Below are 12,610 nucleotides of genomic sequence, written 5' to 3'. Positions count from 1 at the left end.
GTTGGTGCATGGTGCTGAGCTGGTCCAGGGTACAGAGCTGATCCATGGTACCTGTAATAGAAAGTACTGAGCTGGTCCATGGTACCTGCAATAGAAAGTATTGAGCTGGACCATGGTACTGAGCTGGTCCATGGTACTGAGCTGGTCCATGGTACTGAGCTGGTCCATGGTACTGAGCTGGTCCATGGTACTGAGCTGGTCCATGGTACCTGTAATAGAAAGTACTGAGCTGGTCCATGGTACTGAGCTGGTGCATGGTACCTGTAATAGAAAGTATTGAGCTGGTCCATGGTACTGAGCTGGTCCATGGTACCTATAATAGAAAGTGCTGAGCTGGTACATGGTACTGACCTGGTCCATGGTACCTGTAATAGAAAGTATTGAGCTGGTCCACAGTACTGAGCTGGTCCATGGTACTGAGCTGGTCGATGGTACCTGTAATAGAAAGTACTGAGCTGGTCCATGGTACCTGCAATAGAAAGTATTGAGCTGGTCCATGGTACTGAGCTGGTCCATGCTACTGAGCTGGTCCATGGTACCTATAATAGAAGGTACTGAGCTGGTCCACGGTACTGAGCTGGTCCATGGTACTGAGCTGGTCCATGGTACCTGCAATAGAAAGTACTGAGCTGGTCCATGGTACCTGCAATAGAAAGTATTGAGCTGGTCCATGGTACTGAGCTGGTCCATGGTACTGAGCTGGTCCATGGTACCTATAATAGAAAGTACTGAGCTGGTACATGGTACTGAACTGGTCCATGGTACCTTTAATAGAAAGTATTGAGCTGGTCCATGGTACTGGGCTGGTCCATGGTACCTGTAATAAAAAGTACTGAGCTGCTCCATGGTACTGAGCTGGTCCATGGTACTGAGCTGGTCCATGGTACTGAGCTGGTCCTTGGTACTGAGCTGGTCCATGGTACTGAGCTGGTCCATGGTACCTATAATAGAAAGTACTGAGCTGGTACATGGTACTGAACTGGTCCATGGTACCTTTAATAGAAAGTATTGAGCTGGTCCATGGTACTGGGCTGGTCCATGGTACCTGTAATAAAAAGTACTGAGCTGCTCCATGGTACTGAGCTGGTCCATGGTACTGAGCTGGTCCATGGTACTGAGCTGGTCCATGGTACTGAGCTGGTCCATGGTACTGAGCTGGTCCATGGTACCTGTAATAGAAAGTATTGAGTTGGTCCATGGTACTGAGCTGGTCCATGGTACTGAGCTGGTCCATGGTACCTATAATAGAAAGTACTGAGCTGGTACATGGTACTGAGCTGGTCCATGGTACCTATAATAGAAAGTACAGAGCTGGTACATGGTACTGAACTGGTCCATGGTACCTTTAATAGAAAGTATTGAGCTGGTCCATGGTACTGGGCTGGTCCATGGTACCTGTAATAGAAAGTACTGAGCTGCTCCATGGTACTGAGCTGGTCCATGCTACTGAGCTGGTCCATGGTACCTATAATAGAAAGTACTGAGCTGGTCCACGGTACTGAGCTAGTCCACGGTACTGAGCTGGTCCATGGTACTGAGCTGGTCCACGGTACTGAGCTGGTCCATGGTACTGAGCTGGTCCATGGTACCTGCAATAGAAAGTATTGAGCTGGTCCATGGTACTGAGCTGGTCCATGGTACTGAGCTGGTCCATGGTACCTATAATAGAAAGTACTGAGCTGGTACATGGTACTGAACTGGTCCATGGTACCTGTAATAGAAAGTACTGAGCTGCTCCATGGTACTAAGCTGGTCCATGGTACTGAGCTGGTCCATGGTACTGAGCTGGTCCATGGTACTGAGCTGGTCCATGGTACTGAGCTGGTCTATGGTACCTGTAATAGAAAATACTGAGCTGGTCCATGGTACCTGCAATAGAAAGTACTGAGCTGGTCCATGGTACCTGTAACAGAAAGTACTGAGCTGGTCCATGGTACCTGTAACAGAAAGTACTGAGCTGGTCCATGGTACCTGTAACAGAAAGTACTGAGCTGGTCCATGGTACTGAGCTGGTCCATGGTACCTGCAATAGAAAGTACTGAGCTGGTCCATGGTATCTGTAACAGAAAGTACTGAGCTGGTCCATGGCACCTGTAATAGAAAGTATTGAGCTGGTACATGGTACTGAGGTGTCCATGGTACCTGTAATGGAAAGTACTGAGATGATCCATGGTACCTGTAACAGAAAGTACTGAGCTGGTCCATGGTACTGAGCTGGTCCATGGTACCTGCAATAGAAAGTACTGAGCTGGTCCATGGTATCTGTAACAGAAAGTACTGAGCTGGTCCATGGCACCTGTAATAGAAAGTATTGAGCTGGTACATGGTACTGAGGTGGTCCATGGTACCTGTAATGGAAAGTACTGAGATGATCCATGGTACTGAGCTGGTCCATGGTACTGAGCTGGTCCATGGTACCTGTAATAGAAAGTACCTAGCTGGTCCATGGTACTGAGCTGGTCCATGTAACTGAGCTGGTCCATGGTACCTGTAATAGAAAGTACTGAGCTGGTCCATGGTACCTGTAATAGAAAGTACTGAGCTGGTCCATGGTACCTGCAATAGAAAGTACTGAGCTGGTCCATGGTACCTGTAACAGAAAGTACTGAGCTGGTCCATGGTACCTGTAATAGAAAGTACTGAGCTGCTCCATGGTACTGAGCTGGTCCATGGTACCTGCAATAGAAAGTACTGAGCTGGTCCATGGTATTGAGCTGCTCCATGGTACTGAGCTGCTCCATGGTACTGAGCTGCTCCATGGTACTGAGCTGCTCCATGGTACCTGTAATAGAAAGTACTGAGCTGGTCTATGGTACCTGTAATAGAAAATACTGAGCTGCTCCATGGTACTGAGCTGGTCCATGGTACCTGTAATAGAAAGTACTGAGCTGGTACATGGTACCTGTAATAGAAAGTACTGAGCTGGTCCATGACTGTGAGAGTAATCAGCATGAAAATGTGCTCCATTCCAGAAAACTTCTTCATGTACTTTAATGGAGATTGAGTGTTTGCGTATGTGCTTCAATGTAGTACAGTTAAACCCCTGGTATCTGACTCCTCCGAAGATTGGTATATACCAGATAAAATGAGTTTTCCGGTTGCTCGAGACTTACTCTTGCATTTGCATTAATAAAAAAAAATTTAAAAGACAAAACCTTCCATTGAATAAACTTCACTTACATGAATGTATAAACCTTAAAGCATTTTACTTTATTTTCAGTTGCATTCTTTGAAAATCATTACTCCTCCACTTATGGAGGTGCCTGAAAGATGAACAATAACGTTATAAATAAATAATCCACTGCCCAAGTTTACAGATAGTCATACTAATATACTTAACAATAAAAGACAAAGACTCTCACTAAGCAGGGTTAAGGAGACACTAAGTCACCCCAACGGCGAGCGGCATCAACCAGCTCTCTATCCTGGGCGATACTATTTTATTCAAACACAGCTTTATTCAAACAGCTGCTATGAACAAAGCTTGACCAAGGCCCTCCCTCCGCTGGATGAATATTTAGTCCCATCTTTTACAATTGTACAATTGCTGTTACAATTTCAAACTTACATTTCAATTTTTATTTATTCTTATTTATTTTAATTTTTAGTTATTTCTTCATTTTCCACTTTTTTTTGCCGGTTGCTAAGCCCAACCTTTTCTGGTTCTGCGGGTGAATGTTTGTGAAATGCTGAATTTGTTTCCCCGTGACTCACGAAGTATTGGATAACTGTCCGTGCTCCTTTGACAATCACCTCCGTCAGTGAAATAAAAGCTAGGTAAAGGAATCCTGACGTCCTGTGTGGTAATCCTGATGTCCTTCATGACTGTCATAAAGTTGGCTCAGGCACAAAATATTCGCTGGGTTCAGTTTGTCTATTAGACATTGTCTGCATTCAATTTGCTTGCGACTCCAGGCCCTGCCGTTATCTGGCGTCTCTGTTGGAGCTGGTTGGTTTGCATTTTTAAATTTAAATTTAGACATGCAGCATGGTAACAGGCCCTTTCAGCTCATGAGCTCATGCTGTTCAATCACACCCAATTGACCTACAGCCGGCGATACGTTTTTTTTGAATGGTGGGAGGAAACTGGAGCCCACGGGGAAAGCCCACGCAGACACGGGGAGAAGGTGCAAACTCCTTACAGACAGCATGGCTTCGAACCCCAGACCCTTTGCTAGTATGTTAATGCAGAGCCCTTTACCCCAACATCCCTCCAGTGCACGTTAACCTCCTGAAAGGGGCTATTCAGCCAAAGCCTTTCTCATCTCAGTCCTGATGTTCTGGAATGCCTTTGGTTTGGGGAGTGGTAGAAGTTTGAGCAGGCTGAGCTGCCTGGATATTCTGCCTCCTGAGCTGAGGATTGTCCAGAGGGTAGGAATGGATGCAGAGTGAGAGCACATGGAGTTTGGACTGTAGTGTGGATGAGTGGACCTGAGAATGATGTGGCTGGGGTAGGAGGGATAAGTTGGCTTCACGCTTGAAATCTTGTGGCATAAAGGACTACATTTCCCAAGTAGCTTCTGGGTGTCATTCATTCTGAGTGATGGGAACTTTAAAATTAATAATTAGAAAATAAAATGAAAATACGTTGCTGTTTGTGTGTCACATCTGGTTCACCGGCCGCTAAGATCAAACAGAGGCATACAGCCATTAAATCATTCAGAACCTCAGAACCTCCGCAATTCCAAAACAGAAGGGTTCTTTAAATAATTGTAATATGTTCCAGCAAGTCACACTTTGATAGAGACTGAATTGTGTAGAGAAGGGCCTGTGGCTCTGGCATTGACCATGGTTCGAGACTCTGGTCATGATTCACGTTGACTCCAGCCTTCCTTGTCTACCACCTCCACAAGTCCACGGCAGACACCATCTCCCTTATCCCACACTCGGCCTGTACCATCTGGGTGATAAGGACTCCTTTGTCAGACTAGTGACTGGCTTCAGCATTGTCTGAGACTTGAGTCTCCACACCCCCTCCACCCACACGACCTCCTGTCCTACAGACTGCATCAGTAAGAATTAGTGATACCACCTTCACTGTGAAAATCTCTAATACTGGCATCCAGCAAAGCATTCAGACCCTTCTATACACCCATAACTGTGAGGCCCAGTACACTTTCATCCTATCTATAGATTCGCAGATCACACAATTCTTGTGGACTGGATGTGAAACAACAAGTCCAAGTACAGAACGGAGAGGGTCTGGTGGTTTGGTACTCAGTGTCAGCAAGATGAAAGAACTGGTCATCACCTTGTGGAAGAGGAATGGAAGTCACTCCCCTGTTCGCATCCACAGTCATAAGGAGGAGGTAGCAGCTTTACCTTCCTGGGACCTATCCTGGTCCAACCATATCAATGCATTGGCCACTCCACTTCCTCATAAGCCTGAAGAAGTTTGGCATGTCACCAGTTCTCCTTCGTCATTTCAACAAATGTGCCATTGAAAGAAATTTGTCAGGGTGTATATCTGTATGGGGCAGGAACCATGTCACCCAGGATCTGAAAGAAGCTGCAGAGTTGTGAGCACAGCCTTTCCTGCCCATCTATACACCATCTACACTTCTCACTGCTTCAGGGAAAGTAGCCCATGAAGAGTCACGTCCCACCACGGCCACACTATCAGATAGTGTGCATGTCTAAATTTAAATTTAAAGATGCAAGCCAACCAGCTCCAACAGAGACGCCAGGTAACAGCAGGGCCTGGAGTCGCAAGCAAATTGAATGCAGCAAGGTTGGTGCAACACTGTTACAGGGCCAGCATTCGGGACCGGGGCTCAAATCCCACGCTGTCTGTAAGGAGTTTGTACGTTCGCCCTGTATCTACGGGGTTTTCCCCGGGGGGGGAGGGGGAGCGGCTCCGGTTTCTTCCCACCGTTCAAAACAGACCAGGTGTTGTAGGTTAATTGGGTGTAACTTGGGCAGTACAGGCTCATGGGCCGAAATGACCTGTTACTGTGTTGGGCATCTGAATATACATACATTCACAAGGGTTATGTTACGAACAACCAGATTTGAGGACTGGTTCTTTTCGGACTCTTGAATAAACCTCCCACTTACTAAACAATGTTGCCTATGACCTGTAACTCTGCACTCTGTTCTATGTTTTTATTATGTTTGGATTGGTCGTAAAACCTCGGACCTGTAACAATTACCTTGAACGTGAATGTTTATATTAAGGGTCATAATCACAGCCACTTTGAGGGCTGGATTAGGCTTTGAGTACGGCCTCAGGGTGGATGCCTGGGCTTCAGGAAAATGACATCGTCGCTGCGGCAAAAAAGGCTGGATTATGAACACAGGATGTGCAGGGCAAACTTGTTATCTGTCACGAGATTGACTGCTTTCCTGTTCCTGTGGAGACTTTTCCAGCTGGCTTCACAAGATTTAAAAAGTCTGAAGGCAGAGCATTTTCAGAGAAAATGAGTCGGAAATTAACTTTGTTTCATGGTTTATTTTCCAATGATTCTCACTTTTCCCTAACTTTCAATTAATGTAACTATTTCCGAATCAGGTTCAGACAGGAACTTGGAAACTAAATCATAGGACATTTTCCATGTGAACTAATTCTCAATTAAGGCTTGTATGTAGAGTAAGACTTGTGAAATTAATTAGCGTTTCATCGAGGGATTCAATGAAACCAGCTCCCATTATATATGTCCTGCTGAAGTTGTGCATTGGGTGGCGCACCTGCCAAGCAACCAGCTCTTTGAATGGTGGGATAGGACCTTGAATTGACTTCACTGATGTAGTTTGCCAATCCTGGCAGAACCATAACCCTCAATTATCTGGAGGGACAGGCAGGAATGATCCTCATTAAAACAGCAGCACTCCAACCTGCAAAAGCAACCATTCTGTGTTTGTACTAAACCGAAAGGCATCAACTGAGTGTTTACTGTGTGGACGTATCCACCCACAATGCATTTGGCTCATGCTCTATTGCTTACTGTCCAATTGGCTCATAGACCATCTCATTTAGTGGAGTGATGCCCTTATTTAATTAAGAGACTAGTAATCTTCTGGTTGAGCGGAACGTTAGGATCAGTATGGAAACAGGTGTATTGAGCCACAAAATGGGACAGAACAAAGGATCATTAACAATCGGGACAAGCAGGCCTTTCAGCCCATCATGTTTATGTTGACCAAGCAACAGTTTACTCGAAGCCCGACATCCCATCAACTTCCTTTGGCTTCCACTGCAACCACTAGGCACATTTTGCAGTAGCCAATCAACCTGCATGTCATTGAGATAAGAGAGGAGACTGGAGCCTATGGGGGGAGGGGGGGGGGCAGAGACTGTGCACCTGTGGTCAGGGTTAAACCTGGGGTCTCAAGAGTTGGAATAGCGGATTTACCAGCTGTATCCCCATTCTCCCTTTGCTCGGGATGAATTGTTTCTCTTGTAACACCATCGCATGAACCGATAGAATGGCATGGTTAGCAAAGTAGATAGTGCAACCTTATGACAGTAGCAGCGATCTGGGTTCGAATCCAGCACTATCTGTAAGGAGTTTGTACATTCTCCCCGTGACCCTGTCTGAGTTTTCCCCAGGGACTCGTGTTTCCTTCCAAAGAAATATGGAGTTGGCAGGAGTAAATATCAAGAGTCTGCAGACACCATGGTTGAAGTAAAAACACAAAGCTGGAGAAATACAGCAGGTCAAACAATGTCCACAAAGATAAAGATAGATAACCAAAACCCAACAGCAATAGAATTTCACCAAGACAAATGGCTACTTAAAGAAAAGCTCACCCTGCTCTTCTCGAAGCAGGTCATCATCGAGCCTCTCCCTCGTAGATGGCGATGATGGCCCTTGTTCCGTTGATCCATGGAGCAGAGATGCTGTTGTTGTGGTTCATGTGGGGCCCCACAGACCAAAGTGGAGGTACAAAGCACATGTTTATTTCAGGGATGGAAACTGGACAACAGGGTCGATATGTTAGGCAAACCTCTACACACACACACACACACACACACACACACACACACACACACACACACACACACACACACACACACACACACACACACACACACACACACACACACACACACACACACACACACACACACACACACACACACACACACACACACACACACACACACACACACACACACACACACACACACACACGGGGTAAATATACACTTTGGATAACGGGGAAGAAACCGACAGAGACTGGGGGAAATTACATGAACATACACATTCAACAATCAAGATCAAGGTGGTACTACACGCCCCCACTCCTTGACCGGTACAGACACGGCTCTTGCTATGACCTCGAGACTCATCCCAACCCAATGCGGAAGGTGCTACTTACGAGCCACGAGTAGTCGAAAGAGACAGAACAAAGGGGCACATGGCCCTTTATAGTTCTGGGAGCAGTAATGGGGGGGCCAATCACTCGGGGCAGGCTGGGACAATGGGTCAAAGTCAAGTACAGGGGCTCAGCAGGGGTCAACTGAGGTCAATTGGGTGAAGGTCAGGGCTGAGTCTGGGCGGGCTGCCTGGACTGCAGCACCTGGTGATTTAGGTGGGCTAATCGCAAGGGTCACTTTGATGGTTTGGGGTGAGTCTTTGACCTTCATTGGCAGGTAGTTTGTCCTCCAAACAGGAGCACAGCGGTGCCACCAGATGGTGGACACTGCCTCTCCATTACAGATGCCCAAACATGTATTTGTTTAACATGGACTTGATGTTGCACTCCAAGAAGCGCACGATACTTCACAAATCAACCGACTAATTCCAATGGCATGGAAACCATGATGAATGAAGCTAATGGATTTGCTGCACCCATTGCCTGCCTGTCCAACCACTGAAGACTTGGTTGGATTGTTCTTTTTCAGGGACCTCACCCCTGACCTTCCCACCATGAGTGACCCTACCAGGAGTACAATTCCAGACGGCTTCACTCTCAGGATCTCAGGACCACACAAGCTTCTCCACGACAACAAGGTGACAATCCACAGAGCAGGTAGGAACCTCTGACTCCAGTAGTGAGAGATTTAAAATGTCTGTGAACACCCCAGACACAGATTTTTACTTACCCTGCCTGATGCGCCATCTGGCCTGGTGCCTTGCATTCACCCTTTTGAAGGATAGTCTAACGTTGGCCTCAGAAACCTAATACCACAGGGTCATCATCCTCTTCAGGTACCATTAAATTCTCCTTTGCAAAACAAACATAAGAGGTATTCAGTTCAAATAATGAAGCATCAAAGCCTTATATGAAATTCGGCCTCGCCTTCTGGGACGTAATAGCCTGGCATCCCTGCCATAGCTGGCAATCATCTGACTTTGTCCCTAGCTTCCCTTGGAATTGCCTCTTTAATGCTGAGATAGCCTTCCACAGGTCGTACCAGGACTTCCCGTAACGATCTGGATCACCAGTCTTGAACACAGTCAACCACGCCCTCAACAGGATGTGAATCTTTTGATTCATCCTCGGCTTCCAGCTGGGTATTCACGGTATGGGCTTCCAATGAACCTTCTAATTGAGTTCTGTCTAAGAATTCCTGCTCCTTGATCGACCATATTTTTCCAGAATTTTTAAGTCCACCCAATACTTACATTAAAATATTAATTGATATAACTAAATGTGTCAAATATTCCAATAAAAGGATGTCAGAATAGTACAAAAGTACAGTAAAGTATTATTTTCATTGTATGTTAATAAATATAATTTGCATATTAATTTAATTTAGTATTTTCAATGTAACCCACGTTATCCTCTGACTTGGAACACTCCTTTATTTTGAGATTTATTTTAAATTCTTGCCTCCGGCCTTGGGAATGATTTACGGATGGAATGGAAATGGTCTGATTCCAGAAAGATTATCTCTGTCCTGTGTCCCTCTTAACTACTTGTCAGCTCTAAGTCTTAAATCTATTCTGGGCTAAATTTAATTTGTACATTCCTCTTCGTTCTACCCACCAACATACTGTAGTTGGCCTTAAATTTCCTGCGTTTCTCTACCAGTTCAAGTTGATTATCATCTGACTGAACGTTTACAACTAGCGTTTCTCTGGACTACAGTGCACACACAAATCAGAGGCGAGGTTGCAGGATGAAGTTCATTCATCTCACAGCCAGCGGGAACAAGCTATTTCCCAGCCTGGAGGTCCTGATTTTGATGCTCCTGCACCCTCCTTCCTGATGGCGGTGGGTCGAAGATACTGTGCGATGGACCATAGGGATCGTCAATAATTCTTTGAGCCCTATTTAGCCAAAGCTCCCTGTGAATGTCATCAATAGAAGAAAGGGAGACCCCAGTGATCTTCTCATCCATTTTAATAATCCTCTGTATTGAGTTTGATTCAATGCTTCTCAGCGGCAACACCACACAATAATGCAAACAGACAGGACACACCCAAATGAAAGGCTTCTATGAAAGGTACAACAAATCCTTCTCAAGCTTGCCAATGCAACCGTGTTGCCGTCAAAGCCTGTTAGTATGTGACCTTCTCTTGACTATTCTTTCAAAGTGTTCTGTTCAAAAACCTCACAAGGTTACTTTTCAAGTGTAGGCCATGCGGGGATAATTCTGTACCTTGCCCTGTGTTTAGTCTAGTTTCAAAGATGACTCATTGTCTGTTTAACAAAGCAGTCTGTGTGCACTCTAATCTCTGTAATGGATTGGATTCCCATTTCTGGCTGGATGGGGAATGCAAAATCATTTAGGGCCACGTCCACCCCGCCCACAGCACCTTTCATCTGCTGCCGTCGGGGAAGAGATACAGGAGTATGGCAGCCAAATCTGAAGTACACAGCAGTACAACTGTAGCCACACCCCGACAGAAAGACTTGTAGAGATTCATCAATAGATGGATCAAGAAAAGTAGCTACACAGAGGGGGTGGCTCCACAGCTTCCACAGAAGCACCAATGCCTCACCCCACCTCTCTTTTCCTTTTCTCTCAGGGTGGGAGGGAACTGCAGAAATCAACAATAGGAAGCGAGTTCCAAGAGCCCAGATGTGGCATAGCTTCAAATTCATCAGCCTTCATAGTCGAGATCTTTTGACGGCTGCACAAGGCGGTGCACTGCAGAGAAGAGGTGTAAAATTGCATGGTATGGTCTGAGTCTCAACGTGGACAAGGTGAAGGAGATGATCGTGGACTTCAGGGGGACCAGCAGTGACCACTCTCCTCTACACATCAGCAATTCGGTAGTGGAGAGAGTGGAGAGCACCAAGTTCCTTGGAGTTCACTTAAATATTGACCTATTGTGGACACTCAACAACTCCTCAATGGCAACTGCACTTCCTGAGAAGACTGAATCAGGCAAGGCTACTGACCACCATCATGTCAACCTTCTACAGGAGCTCTATCGAGAGCATCCTGGCCGGCTGCATCACAGTGTGGGTATGGCTGCTGCAGAGAAATGAATCGGAAGTCAATCTACAGGACCATAAGAATGGCAGAGAGCGCCCCTCCCCACCCTATCGGCACATTCTATCAGGATCATTGCCTTACGGAGGAGGGCGTGCAAAATCATTGAGGACCCCTTCCACCTGCACACAGCATCTTTCAGCTGCTCCCATCAGGAAAGAGATACAGGAGGATCAGAACCAGTCCCACCAGGAACAGCTTCTTCCCATGGGCAGTGAGAATGCTGAACAACCAAAGGAACTGCTCACACTCACCTTCCGAGACTCTCATGTCTCATGTTACGTCTGGTTGTGTGTCTGCGTGTTTTGTACTGAGGATCGGAGAACGCTGTTTCATCAGGTTGTACGTGCAATTGGATGACAATAAACTTGACTTGACTGTGCACTTATTATCAACAACCTCGTTTGAGGAATATTCTTAAAGTTCACATGGACATTTGCTCCGCACCTTCCACCTACACCCAAAGTACCCCTGCACCTCATCCCGTGCAGAATGCCGTAAAGCCCCAACATGCTCTGGAGGACATCCAAAGAAATGCACCATTCGTTTTAAAAATAATCCAACAAATCAGAGAGCTGATGAATAATCCTGGTAATGTTCCTGGAAGCTGTGATGTTTACTGTGAAAAATAATAGTGGCACTTCAAAAATGCAGTGAGGGTTTGCTCTGAAGACAAGAACCAGGAGATGCTGCACGTTATCCTCAGTGACTGGCTATGATTCACATGCCAATTGAACAATACTGACGGGTACCATTATCTGTGAGTAGAACTTGAGCTTTTTATGAAGACCTCTGGTGAGGGAATTATGGTCTGAGCTCACTGTGTAACGTCAGCACAATAGATTCCGTTGTGTCCTTTTCTGGCCACTATGTAGAGCAGGTTGCACAGACATAATGGAGCAAAGAGTCATTAACACCAAATTAAAACTCAATCTCTTCATCACATTCAATAACAGCATAATAATTATCATGACATGGACTAGAAGGGCTGAACTGGCCTGTTCTGTGCTGTAATTGTTTAATCTGTGAAGATCCATGAGATGCGTTTGAGACTAGCACTTATTGTTCTCAAACATTGTCCATGGCTCCTTTCTTCACATTGAATGCAGTTGCAATGAATCAAGACCACTCTTGTTTTTTTAAGTCGATTATGTATTCAGTTGTTGTACAGGCACTAAGATATTCGACAGTAGAAAATAGTGTTTACGGTAATGCATG

The sequence above is a fragment of the Narcine bancroftii genome, chromosome 2 (genome assembly GCF_036971445.1).
Source record: "Narcine bancroftii isolate sNarBan1 chromosome 2, sNarBan1.hap1, whole genome shotgun sequence".
Taxonomy (NCBI): Eukaryota; Metazoa; Chordata; class Chondrichthyes; order Torpediniformes; family Narcinidae; genus Narcine; species Narcine bancroftii.
The sequence above is the reverse complement of the archived record's forward strand: the minus strand, read 5'-3'. Positions refer to the sequence as shown.